At 37.7% G+C, this 23920-nt stretch overlaps 1 long non-coding RNA gene across 1 annotated transcript in view; it reads right to left on the bottom strand.

Moving 5' to 3' along the window:
* LOC125484200 overlaps positions 1 to 6399 on the bottom strand; it is a 201303-nt gene extending 194904 nt beyond the window's left edge. The window contains exon 1 of the long non-coding RNA XR_007263042.1: positions 5591 to 6399. This is a non-coding gene — a long non-coding RNA (uncharacterized LOC125484200). The remainder of the gene's footprint in view (positions 1 to 5590) is intronic.
* Between the last annotated feature and the right edge of the window lie 17521 nt (positions 6400 to 23920).

Genomic DNA, 23920 nt, shown 5'->3' on the forward strand with positions numbered 1-23920 from the left:
ACACACACACTCCCTCTCTCTGACACACATACACACACACTCCCTCTCTCTGACACACACACACACACACTCCCTCTCCCTCTCACACACACACACACAAGAATCTGTGGAGTGTATTTGTATCTGCAGATATATTTTATTTTGTTCATAAAGCATAGTTTATAGACAGACAGTGAGTCAATATGGCATTTTATAAATTCCTACTTTAGAAATAAAACCAGTCTGACTCCAAATCAAAACACAAACAGATTCCAAACAAGGCCTCACACCTAACATGTATTGTCTGACCTAAAATGTCACGTGTTCTTCACACTGATAAAACCTCGAGTTTTCTCCGAACTGTGACTTGAAAGGAATTCAGGGATTTACATATACATATTAATCAATTACAACCTTCTAACTGATTAAAGATTTCACAGCATCTTCGGTTTGTTCAGTTTATCCTCATCAGTGGTGTGAACCTTTGATGTTTTCCTTATAAATTCTGTGAGTGAAACTGCCTCTCTCACTAACACCTGAAGGGGGATTGAGGCTCCGAAAGCTTGGGTTTTCAAATAAACCTGTCGGACTATAGCCTAGTGTTGTGTGATTTCTGACTTTGTCCATCCCAGTCCAACACCGGCACCTCCACATCTAGGTCAACACTGTCAGGGGTGTGAACAGTGTCAAGGTGGTGTGAACACTGAAGGCAGAAGTGTAATAGCTGTAGACACTATTGTTTAAAATTTGTAATACCCGCAGTCCCCAGCTTCCGTTCTGGAGTCCATCCACACGTCAATTTGTACGCAAGTTGCAACACAACGTGAAGTAGCCGTTTATAGGTACAGGAAACATTTGTAGGTCGCGACTTCGAAATCACATCCCTGTGTAGGATCGCGTTCACAAGTCGGACGCTTGTAAATCGGAGACCCCTTGCAGTGTGAAACAAAAGGTGGAAATAACCTGGTCCACACGAGCTTTGCCGCATTTAAACTCTCAACACAATACGGCAACTACTGCCATAAAAAGGCTGTCCGTGGTTTGTCTTTCCCGATTAATCTTGTCTTATGTTAGAGATAGCTGCTGCTGCATTTCGGATCGTTTCCACATTTCTGAAGGAGCCAGAGCTGAAAGTCCCAGTGAGAAAAACACAGCTTATTCCCAGTATAAGAAAAGTAGAGATAGTAGGAACTGCAGATGCTGGAGAATCCGAGACAACAAGGTGCAGGGCTGGATGAACACAGCAGGCCAAGCAGCATCATAGGAGCAGAGGGTGTGGATTGGGAATCTGACAGTAAGCAATTGCCACGCTTCAAAAGAACATAGGAATTTATGTAAGCAGAGAAAATGATAACTATGATGTCTCTCATTCAAGATGAAGAGGAAGAGCATAATTTTTCCTCAGAGGATTGTAGCTCTGTGGAACTTTTCTCCTCTATTAAAACGCCACAATTTTGAAATGTGTGGAGCTCGCTGGATATGTTTGCTTCATCATTCAATCTAGGAACTTAACATCTCTTGCATTTGTACAGAGATGCATTACTTCTTTGAAGTCACAAAGCACATTTTTTAAACAAAAAAACATCAAATCACTTAAACAGCTGAGAACAGATGATTAAAACTCTGCTCAAGTGTATAGGTTTGAAAGTGTATCTTAAGGGATACGAGAGGCAGACAGACTTAATTTGGGAGCTTAGGAGGTAGTCATCTAAAAACAGAAGCATTGCTGGGTTCCAAATGTTAACTCTGTTTTCTTTCCACAGATGCTGCCAGATCTGCTGAGTTCCTCCATCAATTTCTGTTTTTGTAGTGAAAAGCAGACCACTAACAGGAGAATGATTAAAATATCAGACGCAGGAAAAGGAGAGTTAGAAGGTTAGAGTTCTTCCAAGAGAGTCTTCTGCGGGTTCAGGGGGGTTTACAGAAATAAAGGGTGACTTGATCGAAGACAGATCTTGAATGTTCTTGACAGGCTGAGTGTCAAACAGGGTGCCTTCTCTTGTGGGTCAGTGTAGAACTAGGGGACTCTTAAAAATCAGTGTTGCACTATTAAGACAGAAACAAAATTTTTCTGAGAGTTGTATAACTTTGGAACTCTGCTTCAGAAGGTGGTAGAGACAAGTTACTATTGGTTGTCTTAAGCCACATGTAGAGAGATTTTTAGGCAAGGGAATCAATTTGTATTGTTAATAGATGGGAATGTCTGATTCAAAACACAAACAGATCACCTACAGTCTTATTAAGGGGTGGAGAGGACTCAAGGGGCAGAATGGTCTACCTTGATTCCTCTTTCCAATGTTTACAATGCATACTTTCCAGAATATGATGGAGAAAGGGTCATTTTAAGGAGAGGCAGCCTGACTCCTTTGTTAGTCAAACATGAAAGGCTATTAGCAGTAGGCAAAAAAGTGAGGTTCAGGCCACCATCAAATCAGCCAGAACCTTATTGATGGTGGAGTAGGTTCGAGGGATTGAATGTCCTACTCCTGTTACTACTTCCTATGATCCTATGATTGCCAAACATCTGGTACATCGCAAAGCAGGGAAAAGACCATGAATTAACTCTCATTCGGGCTCAGTCTGCCAATATTTTTCTACCTCCCTAATCAATCTATCATAACTGTTGACCACCTTGGTTTTCAAGCTGCCACTAAATAAAGACAGACTTGTAGTTATTGAGAGCCTTTGATCACCTTAGGATTTCCCCAAGCACTTTGTACCCAATGTGGTATGTACTTCTGAAACCTCGTCACTGTGACCACACAAGAAATGTTGCAATCAGTTTCCTCAGAGAAGGGTCCTGTTTGCAGCAGCAATATGATAAGCACTGAATAATAATTTTTTGGTGATGTTCATTAAGATGTAAGTAGTAGCCAGAACATCAGGGAGAATTTCCCTGCTCTTCTTAAAAATATGACTATAGGATCTTTTAAGGCCATCTGAAAGGAAAGACAGGGCATTGGATTAAAATTTCTTCTGCAACTGACAGTGCACCATTCCCTTGGTAGAAGATTAATTAAATGTAAACCATATATGTCCCTTCCCACATCTGAGCTCAAGTCTATGCATCTTTGTCAGACTTCAATTTTGTATCAAAATCAAGGTTTAATTTATGTACACCCCTAAGAATCATGAACATTTTCAAGAAGATATCTTCTTTAAAAGTTTCCATTGTTCTTCACAGACAAAATATCTAGATCAAGGCATCAATTCATTTGCTGTAACTGCTGATGTTAAATGCTCCCACCATTGAATGCTGTATCCAGCACTCCAAGCAGGACCACATCAGAATGCATTCATTATCATGTTGCCAATCTGCAGATGAATAGTCGAATACATTTTATCTCACACGCCATGCTTTCCCTCATCTTTTTTAAGTAAATGACCATAACATTTCATATTTCAAAAATGAATTGGACAGCACCTCAGATAATCCAGCAAGTTTCATCAAGAAAGATGCAAAAATTTATTCTTGGCAGTAGTAAATTAGCTGTTCTCAGATAACATGCTCGTGAGGATGTTAAAATTAACCACAAATCAGCTTGATTAAAGGTAACTGTTGACCACTTCACAACTCATCCTCACATATTAGAGTGTCAAAATCATCAGGTATTCTTCAACTCTTACATTTAAATGCATTCTTCAACAAAATCTAAAGCATGCAAATTTTGAAAGCAAATGTTTCCAATTCAATTTTGAAAGTTAGTATTGTATTTGCTTCCACCTCCATTGAGACACAGTTTGCTGTGTTAGGAACAAAAACCTCCACTAGCATTTTACTCAATTATCTTAAATCTGTGATCTCCGGTACTGAACCTGGAGGAAGTGGAAATATTTTCTCCCTATTACTCCCTTAAAATTCCACAATTTTAAAACTTATGGAACTAGTTGGATGTGCATTCTTCATCATTCTATTTAGGAATTTAACATCAACTTCCACTTGTATAGCAAATTCAAAGTTATAAAAGTCAAAAAGCACTTTCATTAAGCAAACTTTAGCATCAACTCACAAAGGAGCTGAGAAAAAATGGCCAAAACCCTACGCAAAGATATATGTTTTAAGGGGTAGCTTCAAAGAGAATGAGACAAAAGAGATTTTAGTCAGGGAACCCAGCAGCTTAGGGCAAAGGCGACAAAAATGTTAGCGCCTAACAAAGGAGTGATAAAATATCGGATGTCTGAATGGATAAAAGTGAAAGGTCACAGAGGTCTTTTGAAGGAGTTTCCTGTAGGACTGGATGTTTACAGAGATAAGAATGAGTAAAGCTATACACGGAGTTGAATACCAGTATGAGATTTTTTCTAAATCAAGGAGTTACTTAAGTAGCAGCCAACCTAAGTCACAAACAGAGTGAAGGGTAAACTGGAGTTGGCATGAATTAGAATCCGAGTGGCAGAGCTTCAGATGTGCTCTGGTGTGTAAAGGATGAAATATGGGAGGGTATAAGAGTATTAGAATAACCAAGTCTATAAGCAGTAAAAGCATGGATGAAGCTGTTAGCAAATAAACCTAAACAGGTGAAGAATTGAGGACTTAAGCAGGTAGCTGGTGGTGGTCTCAGTGATGTTATGAATGGGATCAGTGACTAGAAAATTGATATTATCGTAACAATGGCTTCAGTCTGCTTGCAGCTACATTCTAACATGAAGAAAACGGGTTTTAGAAATATAGATATATGTTATATAACAAAGGGAGCATACTTCCTGAATGGTCAAAAGTGACCAGTTTTCAAAAAACCTCAAACTATTTGGAGGAGAAAACATTACAATACAAGTCAAACTTCAGACTGATCTTTTCTAAAGGCTTTATTAACAGAAAATAAAACCGGAATTACGAACAAAAAAAGTTGTGGGAAAGCTAAGACTCATTACTTACTTCAAATATCATGCTGGCTTTTGTTTATTTTATTTAATTCAGCTTTCCATCAGTTGTGCAAAATTGTTTTACATAGATTAAAATACTTCCAAATTTAATGCTTTAATAGCGATGCCAGTATAAAGGACAGGACAAAACTAACCGTGATGACCTCCACAGTCCACTAGCCAGTCAGTATTCACATCTTAGTTTTGCATATGAAAGAAAGGTATGGGGTGGGCGGAATCTCAGAAAAGAAGAAGAAGCCATAACGTAAATGTACAACTGATTGATGTAAAAAAGTCATTGATAGCTGCAAGGTCTAATTAGCAAGGATGTAACTGACAAACCTGGAATGCAAAATGGCAAACCACAGCGCTGGACTGGAGAGAATTTAACAGCAAACACAGAAAAGTTCAGAAACCTAAACAGGTATTCTATCATTGATCACTTATGATTAAACAACAAATCTGAAGTAATAAATTACTAAATTTAATAAAAAAGGCCAAGAACAAATAAACAATCGTGAATTATTTAAAGCACAAATTTCCCTTCTAATATCTCACTAGGGCAGAGTTTTAAGTTCAAAAATTCTGGACACACAAAGCAATCACTAGAGCAGCTAAATCACAAACTCAGCAAAGCTGCAAAAACAAGCATGCACCCGATTATTGAGACAACAGCTTGCTGTCAAACCTGCTCAAGATTAATATTGAAAAGCGTCTGTGTTATTGCTGCCACTTCTACCAAGCTTACCTGTAGTCCTCGCCGCCTCAAAATACTTGAATCATCCATGATGTCCGTTTAAATTTTGCTGGATTATTCCAATTTACAGACTTGAGAACTGTCTGAAACTTAGCTTGTTGTCTCTCACATCAGTAAATATTCAGTGGGTGCACTGTCTGAGTTGTCATTTGTCAATGCAAAGTCAACGTGATTCATTTCTCATTTCCTAGAGACACCTTATTTTGGGGCTTATGCAACATGAATCTTTTTATCTTTCTGCTTGAAGACAGTCTCAGCTGACCATACGTTGTGTTTCTGTCGCCCATGCAGGGACTGTTTCTTTTTTGAGTAGCTGAGACACGTGTGTTCAAACGATGCAAGAATTCATTCATCTATTCACCTATTCATCACCAGTGTGGCTGCCGGGGCTATTTCAATTCTGCAGCTCCTCTGAACTGGTAGTTTTTATATGAATTGCAGACTCAACATATAGCCAACAGCTCTTCTTGTGTGAGAAGAGTTATGGCCACAATCAGAACCCACTTCAGAGTCACTTCAACATGAGGTCAAACATCTCTCCTTACATGCCAGCCTAATCTGCATTTTGAATTAACATCTTCCATCACCTCTTTAAAAAAAAAACACACTCCTCTCTTTCTACTCTCAAAGTCAAGCCATAAGGCGACTCTCCAAATGATATTATTAGGATATTTACGACGTAATCTTACGGAAGTCCCTGGAAAGCAGAACCGTGATTCATTGGAGCAAAATGCAGCACAAATCCAAAGTGAACAAAGTGTTCAATTCATAAATTTTGCTCCGTTACGGCAAGCATTTGTCCGTTTGTTATGTGGCAGATCCTGATCTCAGCAGCACTTCCTCTCCATCTGCTGTTGAAAGCAACTGAATGCAGGCAGCCAGGCAGCAACCAACCACAGACCCGGCACCGGAATATTTACATAAATTATACAGTTAGGCATCTCACGCTGCTGAGAAAACCTCCTTCTCCATTTGGTTCAAAATCACATCCATTCCATTCTTCTTTTGTCACAAGTGTAGTGTATTCTGCAGTCATAATAACAACTTGCTAAATATTTACCCAGAGCTATCATTTTAGCAGATTTAAGTGCACAATTTTGTATTGTAAATGGCAGCTATAAGAAACCCTTTCGAGAAAAAGCAGTTTGCTTTGACTTATGTGTAATTACTATTTCTGAAAAACATAGCAATACAGTGAAACCAACTCCACGTAATAGAGCACCTACTTGGTCAACACAAGTTTTCACTTCTACAGCCCATATTGTATTATAGCAAGATGTGTTATTTCAATTACTTAAATATTTGGGAAAGTCAATGTAGTATTTGTTTTGTTCAAATAACTTGCTCAATTTAAAAGAATAGAATAATTTATTTTGATATTTTGGTAACCCTGTGCAGTAATAAGCAGTATAATCCAGAGTAAACAGTAGAAACTCTTAACACCTAGACCACCTCCAGACTCAAGGAAACCATAACACAAACTTGACAAGCAGGCAAGATATCCAACAAGCTACCTTGTTGGCATTTGCAATCAACCATCCTTTACAGAATTTGCCTAACTTTAACTGTAAATGATTCTCAATGATAAACTGAGTGATTATTTCCATTGGCAATTTCTTGGAACAGAAACTAGTAGTTATGAAGTCAGAAGTGGAAGATCTACCCTGAGAATCCAAACCTTTCCAAACTAACATGCAACCATAGGGCTTCAGAGCTGTGTGCCAGACTAGTTTTAAGTTACCTTCCTATTTCTTGTTTTCTAAGGTGTACTTCAGAATGTACAAAGGCACACCCGACTGGCCAGTAACAGGATTGGAGAGACCAAGCCGTAAGGCAGAGGTGACCAAAGGATCTCTATTCCAAGAAAACAGTATGCAGTGAACTAACATACATTAGATAACATTACTATTTTATTTTCAAAAATTGAGAATTACCTTCAATAAAATATATTCAAACAACTTTCCTTGTTTCACAGTCTATGGATGTTTAGAATACAAAATAATCAATATTAAAGCAAGTGAACTTTGAAATGAATCCTGATCATAACAAAAAAGCATAATTAAAAAGCATATACAGCTTGACAGTTATAACAGCATGACATTACAGTAATATATTTTGTAACTAACTGGATAGTTACCGCTTTTGTGTTCATTCAAAGCCTATTCGCAGTAGTAGCAACCAAAAAAGTTATTGAAGCAAACCTACTTCGTGAGGGTTGGGCATGGGAGAAGGAAAACATGCGTGAATACCAGTTCTAAACAAAACGGCTTAGTAGATTGTAAACATATGCTGGATGTAGAAGTTGCGTTATCTCTAATATATAACTTGTCCCAGCATTTGATGTAATAGTTTCATTTGAAATTACCCAGCTAAACACACTGAACATCAAGGCAAGAAACCAAGCAGAAAAAGGCCTCTGGAAAGCTATATCCCATCCATTATAGGCAAGTACAATCTGACGTCATTGCTTGGAACATATCCAACACACACATCTGTTTCACCAATTCACAGTTCCATCATATGACTGTTAACCCTTTGGCAATCCTTGCCAGGAGGTTAGCCATTCATTGACTGTGCACTTAGAGGTTGTTTTACAAGTTTAGTTTGCCCTGCTCACTTCCTCAAAATCTGATAAAATTTTGCAAATTCTTTGAAATTTGACTCAAACTGCATGAATTAAATATTGAGGCATGTAATAATGATCTTATTCAATCGTAATAACTTACCAGCAAAGAAAACAGGCTCATACTGGAAGATTATTTCTCCAAATTGAACTTGCTAACATGACACATTCAAGGGTGAAAAACAGTCTTCCCCATTTTCTACCAATTGTGTTCTGTATTCAAGCCAATGGCATCTTAAAGTGAAACTTAGCATAACCTCTCCCCTTTTCACTAAAGAAATATTGAGCCTCTATTAGGTAACAATGATGTTCAGTGAAGTTAATTTCCAAACTTGCAGCTTAGTAAGCAACGGCCCATCATACAATTCCATTCAGTTACAGATAATTCCACATACAGTATACAAAAATAACAGAAGTTTAACAATTCATTGGTATGTTTTTTCAAAAGACTGGTTCAGATAACACTGAGAAAAATTAGAATTAAATGGGAAAGCAGCATGGTAGAAATCACCTTATTGAATGCTGAAACAGCAAAGTTGGCATGGACGATTTTTCATGTTTATACTTCTGTGCAACATTATCTACTAATGGTTGAGAACAAATTCAGTCACTTAACTGTTGTCATTTATATTTCTCTGAAACATTAGTCTACAAGAACCAACAGGGCTTCACACAGAGGAGGTCTGTTCAGTAAGAATACATTTTTGCAAGCAAAAAACTCCAGACAGCAGTAGTTCTATATGATCTCCCAGCTTTCTGCAATTTCAGAATTAAGATTAACACCAGACCTGCAAGTGCAGAACAGAGTTGCAAAGCCTTTAATTAAAACTGCTTCACATGAAGATAAAGTGGACATCAAAACTTTCAGCTGATTTTGGGTACATATTATGATTCTCAGAGTTCTAAAACAAGCATTATAATATTCTTGAGGATGGAGTCTTGTATGAAGAATTCATAGTATTGTGTGCAGTGTTCTCAGCAAAACAGTGATCCCAAAACTGAGGCAATCTGCTGCTACAACATTGCAGAGAAGGGCTTCCGCCCCAAATTTAGACTCTGTAACACACCTTCAGGATGAGTATCTCTAAGCTGGCTGGGTAAATGTATATAAAAAACACCCTGCAGCAACAGTGCTGTGAAGAGGATAACTTAAAGCACATGGATTTTGCATCCTGTCCCAATCATAAGATGAGGAGCAGAGAAACCAGAACAAATTACTGGATAATAAAATTACACAAGTGACTACAAAAATACAGATCAATGCACACACTTAAGATTCCACAGTAAGGTGAATAAACTAGTCATGGTTAAGTCAACTGAAGTCGAAGGGAAAGAAAAGTACAAAGGATTTGTTCTGAAATGTAGCTTCGAACGTATTGATCAGAAATTATCAAATGGCAGTCGGAGAGATCTGTGGGTTGCAACTGATAACAGCATGATGCAGTTATATGGGATGAAAGGAGGAAAATGCAAAAAAAAAGCATCAAAATTACTGAAGTCCAGGAAAAAATGAAACAGACTGATCTTCTAATTATTTCTGAGAGTGTAAAATCAACATGGCAAGTACAATTTATGGTTCTTATTTTGTCAATTACATGACAAGCTTTTACATGAACTTATGTGCATCTAAGTTTTGATGCACATATCCTCAAAGTAGATGTGATCCGCTCCTTAATACTGGAATACTGATCTAATTTTAATATAAACAGTAGTGTATGTACAGCAAAGTTATAGTAGTGATAAAGACTGTCCAATGTGCGTACTTAAAATTAAAATAGGAGTAATTGTATCAATGTTTCCTGTCACTTTCTTTTCTTCTATTTTTTCCCTTTGCTCATCACTCTCTAAAAATTACCCTCTGGAAATAATGATGGAATGTGAATGTACAATCAGCAAGGGCTCTCCAGTACTTTAACCAAATGATTACTACTTGAATATTAGCTTGCAGGGCAGCAGCAGTGTCCTCACCCTGAAATTTGTCCACACCTTGTAGCTACACATACTTTGAAAGCATGGCAGCCACTACAGGAAAAACCAGGCAATTTTGTTGTCTTTAATCCAGAGATGCTGAGACAAACGTTGCATCCTTATTTATGCAATGTTGAGCAATTTCAATATGATACTGATCATTCTTGTTCAGTGTAGCACTGAAATCGTGAAAACAAACTGATATCATATCAAAAATTTTACATTCAATCTTGAAGCCACAAATTAGGTCAATCCATTGAACTGAGTGTCTCATATCTTCAATGGACAATTAGCTAACCAGACATAAATCATTCTGCGAATTGGATTACAGGCAGTGGAAAGCAAGAATGTGAAATTTTTTTTATAAACTTTCACAAAATTTATTAAGAACAGTTTGGCTTCATGTAAGTGCATGTGGAATGGGGGAAGAGAAGGGGCCTGGGTGTGATGAATGATTTCAAAAGTACATCATTATAACAATTACATGCAAAGCAATTGTGAATTGACACTATCACTACAGGAAACAAATAAAGGGGACAGCACCAAGACAAACAAAATTACATAAACCGGTCATCTTTGCTTACAACAAAAAATAGCTTGAGGTTACATTGCAGATATGCCACTAAACTTGCCCACGCATGGAGGAGGAAGGAAAGACTTTTGGTCCAGAAACCATAACGACTGACGCTTCTGCCTCCTTTCCAAGAACTGGAGCAGTATTAAGTTACAAGAATAATTATAGCCAACTTGAAACTTTATTATCTCTCATTAAAATTCTTGGCTGTTGCTGTGGTTTCCGATTGTATTTAGATCACTCGACACATATTGGAATTGACATTTCTGCATAAAAGGCTTCCTTACAACACAGACATTTCTGGAATTAGTGACATTATACTGCACTGGAATGGTTGAATATTCGCAGGCTTGTTGAAAGATTTAGATCTTGGAGACTGGTCACCAGATGATCATCTATTTCACAATTCTGACACAATGTTTTATCTTCAATTTTTCTCCTAGGCAGATCATTACAGATTTCATTTTACTTGGTAACCAGGAATGTCTTTGTAAGCCCTGGAAAAATAGTGCCATCAGGTAATGTGCATATAAACCCTGACTAATAAAGAGTAAGAACTCGCCTACAGCAGTGGTGCTTCTAGAGCACAAAAGAAATATCTAAAAGGCTATAGAATCTCATATGGCAAGATACCAAGTTGTTGATGCAATGCGAAAAAGACTTGCATTTATCTAGTAATAACAAGGTGTAGAGCTGGATGAACACAGCAGGCCAAGCAGCAGAGTAGCAGGAAAGCTGACGTTTCGGGTCTGGACCCTTCTTCTGTGTTCATCCAGCTCTACACTTTGTTATCTCAGATTCTCCAGCATCGGCAGTTTCTACTATCTCTGCACTTATCTAGTGATTTTCCCAGCCACTGAACATCTCAAAGCACTCAATGGTTAAAATACGGTCATTGGTGTTATGTAGATTAATAATCTAATGGAACGAGAAAAGACTAAACAGTGTAAAAATAAACCTACAGCCAAAATAAAACTTATCAGAACTTATTACACTTCTCGCAAACTGTTCAACCCCTGGAAGTGTTCCCAACATGATGTAGCTTTGATTTCAGTAGTTGGAACAGATTAAAACACAATTTTAATAATTAGTAAATGGCTTATCTGACAAACCTTTCTTTGCATGACTAGAAATTATTCCACAGGAGAAAGTCAATTGAAATTGATTAAACACATGCAGACAACAGGAAAACATGATGCAGAGAGATGTGTGTAATTAATGAAGATGAAGAATATAATGACTTGTATCTACATAGCTCCCAAAGAGCGAGGTTGTTAAAAGGGCTTTTAAAGTAGGAGAAGGAGATGGAAAGGCAAAGATATTGAGGGTATGAATTCCAGAGGGTCTTGATGACTGCAGACATCATTACCAAACATTGAAAAAAAATCAATACTTCCAAATGTAGTGAAAATATATTAACTTTTACTTTTTATGTTTTTTATAAGCAGTTTTGGGGGATAGCTCCATTTAGACAATAATGTTTCCAACAGACCAAAACAAATAGAAAACCTATTTACGTGCAAAAATTGTACAAAGCAGGTTCTAGATTTAATTGGAGGTCTGTACTGAAGTTTTCATGTGAACTTCCAAATTTTCACAGATTCGTCACACCAGCATGAAAAGTTTCAAATTAATTCCTGCCACAATGAAAACCAGTGAAAGCCAATCAACTCTTTCAGCAGGTTGCAAGACTTGAAATTGTGCAACTAATTAGCTATAAAATATTGTATTACAGTTAGGGGCGACACAGTGGCTCAGTGGTTAGCACTGCTGCCTCACAGCATCAGAGACCTGGGTTCAAATCCACCCTCAGGCGACTGTCTGTGTGGAGTATGCAGTATATGCATTCTCCCTGTGTCTGTGTGGGTTTCCTCCAGGAGCTCTGGTTTCCTCCCACAGTCCAAAGATGTGCAGGCGAGGTGGATTGGCCACGCTAAATTGCCCATAGTCTTCAGGGATGTCTAGATTAGGGGGATGGTTCTGGGTGTGAGGGTCGGTGTGGGCTTGTTGGGCCAAAGGGCCTGTTTCCACACTGTAGGGATTCTATGATGATCTTCTATTTTTTCAAAAAGCTCAAGCACTCCCAAATAAACCGTAATCAGAGTCTTGTTATCTTATTCAACCTGTTTGGACATGTTATGACCAGGGCACGTGAGACTTGAGCTCAGGCATTCTGACCCAGAGACAGGGACACTGTTGCTGTGCCACAAGATTCTAAATCAAAGAATTTTAAGTTAGCAACAATTTAATTTTCTTCTGGTTATTTAAAATATTGCAGCAGATGAAGTGGGGTAGGAGTGCACAAACAGAAAACTATCAGATCTTTTCTCAAAATTCTGCCAAGAACAAAGCCTATTAACAATAAGTTTGTTACGATAATTATTTACATGAATATATTCAGTAATGTAAAAATTGCTAGATGAAAGATCAAATGTCACCTTTTTCCTCACAAGCATGTTAAACCTACCAAAGGCAGTATATATGTATGCATATACTGCATCCAAAATTGCTATTTTCTTAAGGAGATGCATTTCACTTGCAACTATATGAATCGCTTTAGCCCTCAGGAGGTTATTTTGCAGATTGATCACTTGCTCACTGAAACGTTTCTACAAATTAGTTTTAAATTTATCCCACATCAGCATAGGCTGTATCCTGCCATTCTACTGTGCTGAGATAGTTCTTAATATAATCTAGCCCTGCGAAATCCTAAAAACAGCAATCATGTAAATCATTCAACATTTTCTTTTACAGTGAAAACACTTCCATTTTAAAACATTAATCTGTGTAATCCAAATGCTCCAGTCCTTCAATCCTTTTGGTTGCTCTGTTAGAAAGAGGGAACACTGCTATATTTGGTAGACATGATTCGATCTGGGCAACACCCAAATCAAAGTCTCACCCATCACACGGTTGTGATGTTGTCAGAAATCAAGTCTTGGGCAAATGATAATTTCCTTCACTTAGGTGCTGAAGCCAAATCCCTCATCCTTCAGCCTTAACTTTGCACTGCTTTCACCAATTTCCTGACTTTGTCGTGTATTGAACTTTACCATCCAATCAGATGTTGAGCTGAGTTTCCAGCCTCATATCCTCTTCATTAAAAAATGGCTCAGTTCCACCTCGATCTCAGTCCAAACAAAATCCTCATCCATGCCTTTGTTAATCCAAAACACAAGTACTTCCAAACTCTTCCAAAATGTTTAACACCAATATTCTAGCCTAACATAATGCCAAAGTCTCCTCCAACCTAACACGGGGCGGCACGGTGGTTCAGTGGTTAGCACTGCTGCCTCACAGCACCAGAGACCTGGGTTCGATTCCACCCTCGGGCGACTGTCTGTGTGGAGTTTGCACATTCTCCCCGTGTCTGCGTGGGTTTCCTCTGCATGCTCCAGTTTCCTCCCACAGTCCAAAGATGTGCAGGTTCGGTGGATTGGCCATGCTAAATTGCCCATAGGGATGTGTAGATTAGGTGGGTTATAGGGGGATGTTCTGAGGGTCAGAGTGGACCTGCTGGGCCGAAGGGCCTGTTTCTACACCATAGGGACTCTAATCCACCCCATAGCTCTTTTGGTTCAGCCAGCACTGACCACATCCCATGAACAAATAAAAAGTTCCAAATCCATTCTTCTCATGCAAAATTTTCCTTAAATTCTACCTCTCTGGCAAAACTCTTGGATAACTTTTCAAATACTTCTTCCTTGCCCTTGACTTACATTTTGATCTAATCACAAGTGGGAACGATGCTCTATATCCAAGATGTAAATTGAAGTATTGAGGCATAATATGTAGTGTCCTTGCCTCCGAGCCAGAAGCTCCAGGTTTGATTTACACTCAGAACTTGAAGGCAAAGGAAGATGCTTTCGTAACATGGCCAAACAGGTTACCATCCATCACAAGCCCAAAGACAGATGATAGAAATGGGAAATATTCCTGGTCAGTCATGTAATGGAAATAAATTTAGTGCCCCAACCTCGACTGTGTATAGGTTCGCATTACAAAGTACATGTAAAGATGCATGTCACTATGGCAACTTTAATTCCTTGAATGAGCCGGAATACCGTCACCAGGCACAAGTTAATTTTGTATTATGTTCTGTTGGAGGAGATGTATAGAATTTCCATATAGCCTTTTTTTAGGGCAATCATCTAACAAATATTGTAGACTGATACTAACTATCTTCGAGAAACAGTGAAAATGTACAAGAAAATAGTCTAAGAAGTTTCATATACACAAGAAATAAAACCATTATTAGTCTTGCCCCCTCAAAAAGATGTTAACAGGGTTATATTTTCAAAGATTTTCAGTTCAGTTTTACAAAACCTTCTGGTGTCTGGAAACTTTGGAATTTAGCACTGCTGCAGTCAAACTTATCAATTGGTGGGGAGATGCAGAAGAGTTAAATAAAAAGAATAATGAGACAGTGCCCAAAGCAAAAATTTCTCACCAAGGTAAAAGAAAGGAAAAATAACATTACTTTGCACACGTCATTCTAGAAGTATTCTCTTTTTTTTAAAGCAAATTTTCTCCTGATTCAGTTTTAATGACATCAAATCCAAACGTTAAAAAAGTACTTCAAATGCCATTCATACATAAAATTTACACTGTAATTAACTTGGGGGCACTTGGTGACACGAAAGACACAGTGACTCATCAGGATGCTTTCCAACAGAACTACAGTAGTTCTAACAAAAGAAGATGGATTGCAAATAAAATTACTAAAGCATGTTACAGTCATTTCATAAGAAGGAATGATTATTTCCCAAAATCAATAGCTACGAATTCCTCTGATCTAATCTAACATGGAGTTATTCCTTCGTAATTTCCATTTGATAACTTTATTCCCACTGCTGCAACCAATTTCTAAATAAAATATTTGAAAGATGGTCATTGTTTCAGTAGCATAAAAATGTGCAGTGCATTATTTCCGAACAGCAGTGACTTGCGTGGCAAATTTCTAATGCGAATTTATTTTCAAATGTATTTTAAAAATGTATCAGGTGTCCCATTATTTTATACTTTAGCATTGTCGTGATAATGATTGATTTGAGGCAAAGGCAATAAAAATCAGGAAAGCAACTTAAACAGACAGGGAACAGATGTCTTATTTAAAATTTCCTCTTACTGATTATAAAGGTTACTATATACAAAAAAAGGGCCAATCCAACAAGCAGAAAACTTGACAAAGTTATGGATTTAGGCAGTATAGGCATTGAAAAGAGCGAGTTAGCATTACAGTTTAAGAAATGCACTCTATCAAATGGGGCCCAAGAGCTGATGTCTCTGTCACCAAAACTGAGCCAAGGAAGGCTGCAGCCCAAGAGGTCAGAATCAGAGAAACTAAGAGATCCAGGAATGGGAGTGAGTGGATATAGAACTTGCACAGCTTCCAGAGGCAGCATAAGGTGAGGTCATAAAACAAGGGAGGTCAAATATTTTAAAATTTGAGACAACGAAGGTGAGAACCAGCAAGGATTATGGTGATCCAGGATGTTGAGTGATTGAACTTATTGAGGAGACAGAAAATGTGTAGCAGAATTTTAAACAGCCTTAAATTTCTGAAGGACATAAACGTTGGACAGGAAAGACGTGGATTGAGTAGTCAATTTGAATAATGAAAGCATGTCAGAGCTTCAATGGCAAAGAACAAAAGAGCTGACTTCAGCCCAACTGTTCATTTAATACTTTGAGTACAGTTTTTAAGCTTATAAATTTGTCATTTGTGTCATCAGATTAATTAGACCTCTAAAGAAATTTGCTCAGAATTTATTGCATAGAAATTGTGGTATTTATGGATAGAGGGATGCTGTCACCAATGTGCTTTCTTTGACTGGGTCTAAAGGCCTACAGAGGTAAAGGATCGACTACTACTGAGTCTTAACAAGATGCCATTCATTCTTGATTAGCAGTTAGCTACAAGTTACAGTAGCTAGTTAGACATTGTTTCTAAGGTGATGAGGAGACATATGGATTTGGTCTTCACAAGGTCCAAAGATATCCTTGCTTTATCTCCCCCCAATATGATATCAGGCTGGGTGGAGCTTAACGCTGTCTACAACATTAACCCTTTCAAAAGCACTGCATTATACAGCAAGGATTTACACTTTTGATGAGACTTAATTCTGAATTCCTAAAGGAATTTATTTTAAAGGTGAAACTCAAGGCTGATGTACAATTACAAAGTCTCCAAAACAAAACGTTCAAATAAATGTTGTGGCAATGTATTGCACCAAGAGGAAGCAGCCTTTCAAAATCATTCAAATTTGATTTCTACAGTCCAATAGCATTCTTTTATATTTACAGTTAACACTTCAATCTGTCACATAAGAATCGCATGAAAAGAATTTTGTGAGAAATCAAATATGTTCAGACTATGTCTAAATGGTATTTGTAAATTCCAAATTAGTCCCACTGTAAACTTCACAAAAATCACTGGCAGATATAGAATATTCACTCAGATGGAGTTAGAATTGATGTAGAGTCTATAGGAATTAAAATTAATCTCCAGGTCAATGCTGAAAGTAACTCCAAAGCATAATGACATTAAAAGCCATTTTCTAATTTTGTTCGAACATTTCTGTTTATTATTTATAAAACAAATTGAAATGGAAAAGAACAGCTTTCCTTTATGAGCTTGAAATTAATAGTTAAGCATCGTCCAATTGGACATTCAAGAACCTGTCTGCTTTCCAGTTACTATGTAAAAACAGCACACTGTCAACAGACATGTTGGGTAACCCGTAATTGGAACATGGAGTCGATCATGCATTGAACCTTTCAGGGATACAATAAACCAGAATTGGAAATTCCACCTGGGATAGAACATAGAACCGTAAGCACAGTACAGGCCCTTTGGCCCACGATGTTGTGCCGAACTTTTACCCTAATCCTAAGGTCTACCTAACCTCCACCACTACTTTATATTATCATCCATATGCTATCTAATAGCCGCTTAAATACCCCTAATGAGGCCGACTCAACTATCCTCTCCGGCAATGCATTCCACGCCCCAGCCACTCTCTGAGTAAAGAACCTACCTCTGACTTCTCCCCTATATCTACCTCCACTCACTTTAAAACTATGCCCCCTCATAATAGCTACCTCCACCCTAGGAAAAAGTCTCTGGCTGTCTACTCTATCTCTATTTCTGATCATTTTGTACACCTCTATCAAGTCACCTCTCATCCTTCGTCGTTCTAAAGAGAAAAGCCCTAGCTGCCTCAACCTTTCCTCGTAAGACCTTCCTTCCATTCCAGGCAACATCCTGGTAAATTTCCTCTGCACCTTTTCCAATGCTTCCACATCTTTCCTATCATGAAGCGACCAGAACTGGACCAGATGTGGCCGAACCAGGCTTGTGTGTTGCTGGAGCATAACTTCACGGCTCTTGAACTCAATCCCTCTATTAATGAAAGCTAACACACCATACGCCTTCTTAACAACTCTATCCACCTGGGTGTCTTTTGTGCTACCCTGAAAAAGATGGTATCAGATACCCAAAGCAAAATAGTGCAATCAATCAGAAATCATTAATTAACCTTAATGTATGGAATGAATCATATGTATAATATACCTTGAAGCTAACACTTTTTGGGAGCATTATAAAACAAAATTTGATAGAATAAAATTAGGTGATACTCCGACACAAGGAACTCTTCAAATTCATCATCGTCAGCTACAGTTCTAAGCCACATTGTTCACGGTTCAAGTCCCATTCAAGGGCTTGAAATGAAAATCCAATGCCAATAGAATGCTGAACGGCTGGAGATCCTATGTTTCAAAACAGACAGTAAATTAAGGTCTGGTTAATGTCTTGGCTGGACATATTTTGAGAAAGAGCACAGGAGTCACCCTTGGTTTAGTGGCTAAAATTTATCCCTCAGCCTACATTCCATAGATGATCTGGTCATAAAAACCGAAAGAACTGCGGATGCTGTAAGTTAGGGAAAAAAAAACTGCCGTTCTGAGGAAGGGTCATCGGACCCAAAACGTTAACTCTGATTTTTTTCTCCACAGATGCTGCCAGACCTGCTCAGCTTTTCCAGCAACTTCTGTTTTTGTCATTATTATGTCATTTTTGTGGGATTATGCTGTGTGCAAATTGACTGCAATGTTTCATACTTTACAACAGTGATGACAATTCAAAATATTTAATTGACTATAAACGCTTCAAAACATATAGTATTTGTGAACGGTACTGTAAAAATGCTAGTCTTAATTTTTCTTATTTTCTTTCTTTTGAAGGAGTGTGGTCAAAGGCTTAGTCGAAGAGCTGTGTCCTACAGGATGCCGTAAGGGAGGAAAGACAGGAAGAAATAAAGAGAAGAAATTCTACTGCTTAGGGCTGAGGGAGCTGAAGGCACAACCACCATGCTGGTACATCATTAAATAGAAACTGCAGACAATTAAATTCTTGACCTGATGTTCAGGTGGTGTGACCAATTCCAAACAAAGAACTAATAAGCTTGGAGACAATAGTTTGAACACCTTTGCACTGCATAAAAAAAATTCAAAAGGCAAACCAGAAGGTCACTGGATAGCTTTATATAATTTTCATGGAAAGTACTTGTTATTTTTCCAAGACCATACTTCACTTTCGGTTTCACAATGGTTTATAGTATGAATTAACTGGAGCACTGTTTGGACATGAAGCTGCATCAAAATAAATGGGTTTCGTTTGGTGCCTATATTAGCATCTAAAATTGCTTACCCATCACCACAGAGTCCAAATACATGTTGAATTCAAGTATATATATTTTATACAGGATTATTAAAACAATCCAGAGTAAATTAACGTTGAAAAAAATGCTGCATCGGTTTTCCCAAGAGTAATTCCTTTGTTTCTCATGTAGCTGTGTGGTAGATTATCCCACTTGCCAAATTAAATTTGATCTTCAAAGTGCTGTCTGTTTTGTTATAGTTTCAGAAACCAGTAGCGTCTCTGTATATCCTACAAAGAACATCTTGCATGCAAGATCAAAAATGGTGAATGTCTGCAAATAATTTATCTTTTAAATTTATAATGATTGAATCCAAACTTGGTCACACTCAATCCGAAGCCACTGGATAGAAAACAAAACCTGGATGACTTTCCTATGTTCAAGAGACATGAAGGCAAATTTTCCGTCTAAAATGTGATACTAAATCACATCTTGTAGTATATTAATGCATTATATCAAGGAAACTATTCACGAGAGGTCCTTAAATGTAAACTGCTACTTTCAGCTGCCCCCACAATTTTTTTTTTGCTAAAGAAAATGGTAGCTAAATAGATTCCCTTGTCTTTTCCAGTTCTACACTTTCCCAGGTCAGCACTCAGCAAGAAACTACTTTTAGTACCACTGTCACCATCCACAAGTCAGGTTCAGCACAGATCAGAGTACAGAATAGCAGAATCCTCACTTCAGCATCAGTTCTTGATGCAATACTGCAAATTTTCCAAATCTACGTAAGTTGTCCAACAGTATCCATCAAGAAGGCAGCCAATTTTTGACAGTTTGTCAATGTGTATCTAAACTCACCAGGAACTACTGCTGAGACTGCCCAAACTTAATTCATGCAACACCATAAACGTGGAGAAAGATGATTACGACACTCCTCATGCCTTGAGTTCAATAAGCAAATAATTCCAAATTTCAATTTTATCTGATAGGTATACTCAAAATGTCTGAGAACTGAAGCAAAGATTAAAAAATTGTAGCCAAGCCACAAGAATTCATTGTAGGAATTCTATGCAAAAACCTGACATCCAGTTAGATGTATGTCAATGTGCTTGAAAATACACTTCACAGTTAAACCTAAACAAAAGAGATGAAATTCCAAATCCATTTATTATTACTGCTACACAAAAAAGGCCAACAATTAAATATTGCAATGTGGGAAAATACAGCATACCAACTTAATTATAATATAGGAACAGTAGCAAGTGAGGCAATGAAGGCATTTTTATTCTTTCTTTGGAAAATCAAATGCAAACTTTTAATTGCAATGCATTATTTAACTTCATCTGAATCACACAAATACATGAAATGAATTAATGTTGTGGACAGAGTTCATTCTTAATTTTGAATCATGTATATTAACTCTAGACAACTGTTCCAAAATAAGATGCCAATAAAAATCTGTTTTATCTGCATGTTTTGCAGGAACAACAGCGGCACCTGTTTTCTCCTCAATCAGATAGAACAGTGAAGATGGCCACAGAGCGGCAGCTTAAAGACGATTGCGCCAGCAAAGAGAATGCAGACAAGATCAGTTTCGTTGACATGATGGACTAACAATGCCTCAGGAGGCTGAGGCTTTTTTTGCAAATAATTGCTGACAGTTTGCCACCATCTTCTCAAATGCAACTAGAGATGGGCAATAAATGCCAGCCAGCCAGCAACGCCACGTTCCATGAGTGAATAAAAAAAAGTTATTCTTGTTTTGGACTAAACTGAAAAATGGAACCTCTGTACTTGGCAAATTGTTTACAGTCTTTGTATACAGTGCTTAGTATGATCCAAATTCTTCTCAATTGTGATATGCATTAGGATTATATTAAGTAGTGCTTGAAATCAATGTTTGCAGCAGGTATGTGAAACCATGTGGGAAATTTCATTTTATGATACGCTATAGGGAGTAATCAAAAAAATCTATTGCAGCACAACTGAGTGAAGTCTGGGCCTCCCTTCAAATACAGTATTTCTTTTATTGAGAAGAACACAAGGGAAAAAATTGGCTGACCGAAACTTGATTTTCTTTTTAACCTAAACCTGGAGTTTTATCTTTTAAACTTTTTTATATCACAGAACTGCTTCCAAACCTTTATGAGACACTGCCATTGTTCGCAATTTCACTGCTTGCACTCAGCTGACACAACACTAGAATAATTGCATGGTTACTGAAGAGGCTACTGTATTAGAATGCTCACTATAAAATTGTGTTTACAACTTCAGCACAAGGCCCTTCTAAATATCAGGTAACATTAATTGCAAGTCAAAAACATCAAAATGTCCTCACTAGCTGTTTAGGGAAAATAAAACAAGAGCCAAGTGAGATAAAGTTCTAATAAATTTCGATGCAACTCCAGAAGCCATCAGTCATGCTACAAGTGGCTAGTTTTAGTCATGATGAGTGGATAATCTCACCTAAAAACAAGGGTGTCCCCTGCAAAGTTGTGTTCCTGCAGAAATTTGGGCATATCCTTTTAAAACACTAGCATCCCATGCATGTCATGGCTTATCAATACTTTTCCTGGTGCCTCCTAAAGTAATGCTGTAATATAAATAGAATCAGCGGAACCAGCAGGAGTGAGCTATCCATTATTTTCCAGAAGGATGGTTCCTGGTAAACCGTCACAATGTGCTCTTTTGAGTTTTAAGCAGTGTTATGACATTTATTTTATTTTCTCTATTTCCTGTTGTTCTCTTTGTCTACAATAGCGTGTTGTAAAATGTCATACAACCTAAATGTGGTTGCACCTGACGCATTACGTTGACATGTTGAGCAGATAAGACAGAAATCCCAAGACAATACTTTGATGATTTGGTCAACCTGATTATAAGAGTGTCATGCTTGAAGCATATTTAGTACATCATTTCTGTTCAGTGCATTGCATTTACATTGCATTGTGGTTCAGAAATGCTGGCACTGCTCCTCTTTCACACACATTGCAAATAAAACCCTCATCAGCCAATGCTGGAATTAAATAGGCGCCAAATAAAAAGAACAAGTGTATATTGTAGACAGGCAGGAATCCAAAACTGGGAGAAAAAGTATAAATAATTGAAATAAAACAGTTATGAGTCACACTATTGCAAAATCTGTATTTTTCCAACTAACTCCATGCCCACAATTTGGATGGTAAAACATTATGAAAACTCAACTACAGCAGTAAGTTATACACGAGATTTCTACTTGAAGATAAACCAATATTTCTGGAGCATATTAGGTCAGTGTACACAAATGCTGCAGATTTAAGTTTTTTGATTTTGCCCATTTTAACTTACAACAGACAGCTCAACTGAAAGTTATACAAAGCAGCAAATTATTTTGGAATTTAAACACTCATTTTAAGAATTAATGGCACTTCTTGCTATATGAAACATCCGCAACAACTAGAATGGTACAGCTTCCAGCTAAGTAAGGACGTCGCTCAGTCCCTCACAGTAATAATACACAATGAACATACAAAAAGAGACAGGCAAAACCTGCTGGTACAACATGCTTGTTCCTCAGAGAAACAGTGCAACTAAGGATCATTATTCCTAACACCACTCACTACAAAGCAAGGAGCTTGTGTTCAGCCTTTAAAAATACTGGTTAGGTATCAGATGGGAAATGGATGGCAAATCTGAGCACCACACATTAATAAGCTTAGTCAAAGCCTGAGAGAGGAAATCTAATCGAATTGTACCAATGATAGAAGACATCAATTAGTCCAAAACTAGACTGCATAGGTTTAAGCTAAGAGGGGAAAGATTTAAAAGGGACCTGAGGGGCAACTTTTTCATGCAGAGTGGAGCGTGTATGGAACAAGCTGCCTGAGATGGTGGTGGAGGCGGGTACAATTACAACATTTAACGGTCATCTGGATGGGTTTCGAGGGATATGGACCAAGTGGGACAGATCAGTTTAGGATATCTGCTTGGCATGGACAAGTTAGACCAAAGGGCCTGGTTCCATGCTGTATAACTCTGACTCTAATTGGGTTGAAAATCAAAAGGCACAGAGTCATGCAACAGTGCAGCAACTGAAAATTCTCTGATCAGACCCATGGACAAATCAATTCTGTGATTTGCACACAAAAATTTAAAGAGACTATGCAGTTAAATATGTCAACTGTATACTCCAGAACAGAAAGTTTGTTGACCATACTCCCTACTCATTATTTCCCCATTTAATTGTCTTTGAAATCCTAAAATGATACACATGTGCTTTGAGTTAATCTTGCCCATAATACATTGCTGCAATAGTAATTCAGCTCAGTCCAAATGGAGCTACAATTTCAGCCACATGCAAAAAAATCCGTAATTAATTTTGACCAAATAAATCCCACTTTATTCCAAATTCCAAAATTCAATTCATTTACAAATTTAACTGAACATGTCATCATGATCTTAAACTCCAAAGAAGTTGCCTCAAAATGTCATTACCAAGGTCTTTTCCAGCT

The sequence above is a fragment of the Rhincodon typus genome, chromosome 10 (genome assembly GCF_021869965.1).
Source record: "Rhincodon typus isolate 14 chromosome 10, sRhiTyp1.1, whole genome shotgun sequence".
NCBI lineage: Eukaryota > Metazoa > Chordata > Chondrichthyes > Orectolobiformes > Rhincodontidae > Rhincodon > Rhincodon typus.